The following is a 1,116-nucleotide window of genomic DNA, read 5'->3' on the forward strand; positions in this document are numbered from 1 at the left end:
TTGTATTCAAGTATTAGATGGTTTTGAGACATCATGTATAAAGTCTAGAATGTCTTCCGCTTGTTATTTAATGAAAGTATCTTCGTGTGTGAAGAAAGTTTTTAATTACTTATGGTTTTTAGTATCTATGCGATGAATGAATGCTAAGAGGCTTGTATTAGACCTCCAAGAGGTCGAGTACGCCAGTTACGACTAAGGGGTGCTCTCGGGTCGTGACACTTGATTATACTGAGAAATTGAAGGCAACAGATGGGGAACTATTGTCTGATCCTACCCATTACATGAAGTTGATAGGGAAACTCAATTTTCTTACAAATACTAGGATGATATAGCTTATAGTGTGCAACATCTCAGTCAATTCATGCAAACTCCTAGGGAACCATACTTGAAGGCTAGTTATCATGTTCTGAGATACTTGAAACAAGATCCTACAATGAGAATTTTCATCTTGAACAAGCCTGACCTTACTGTAAATGCCTATTGTGACTCAAACTGGGCTGCCTGTCCTGATTCAAGAAAGTCAGTCAGTGGTTATCTAGTGCTTATGGGTGATAGCCTTATCAGTTGAAAGTCTAAGAAACAAGCCACAGTTTCTTTATCCTCTGCAGAAGCAGAATACAGGGCCGTGAGACAAGTAGTATGTGAGCTGGTATGGTTTGAAAGGTTACTGAATGAGTTATCTGTGAATTGCTCCTTGCCAATTCAGGTGTTTTGTGACAGTCAAGCTGCAGTACACATTGTCAAAAATCCAATCTTCCATGAAAGGACAAAACACATAGAAATCGATTGCCACTTTGTTAGGGATAAACTTCAGCAAGGCCTGATTACACTTCATCACATTTCTACTGATTCACAATTAGCAGACATCTTTACAAAGGCTTTGACTTGAGTTAAGCATAATACACTATTGCACACGTTGTCTGTAAACTTACTTACCTCCAACTTGAGGGGGGTGATGAGAATATAAGTTAGTTATTACTGTTCACTATTCACAAAGTTAGTTAGATACAAGTTTGTTATAGTACTGTTACAATTAGTTACATGAAGTCAGAGTATGTTTTCATTTCGTTAGTTAGTCTTTAATTTGTATATCTATATATAGATTCAGATGTAATA

General features: G+C 36.9%; 1 protein-coding gene across 1 annotated transcript in view; it reads left to right on the top strand.

Moving 5' to 3' along the window:
* LOC107058909 (flavonol synthase/flavanone 3-hydroxylase-like) overlaps positions 1-1,116 on the top strand; it is a 6,279-nt gene that overhangs the window by 3,774 nt on the left and 1,389 nt on the right. The gene's annotated exons all lie outside the window — the stretch shown is intronic.

Source organism: Solanum tuberosum, unplaced genomic scaffold (assembly GCF_000226075.1).
Source record: "Solanum tuberosum cultivar DM 1-3 516 R44 unplaced genomic scaffold, SolTub_3.0 scf00678, whole genome shotgun sequence".
NCBI lineage: Eukaryota > Viridiplantae > Streptophyta > Magnoliopsida > Solanales > Solanaceae > Solanum > Solanum tuberosum.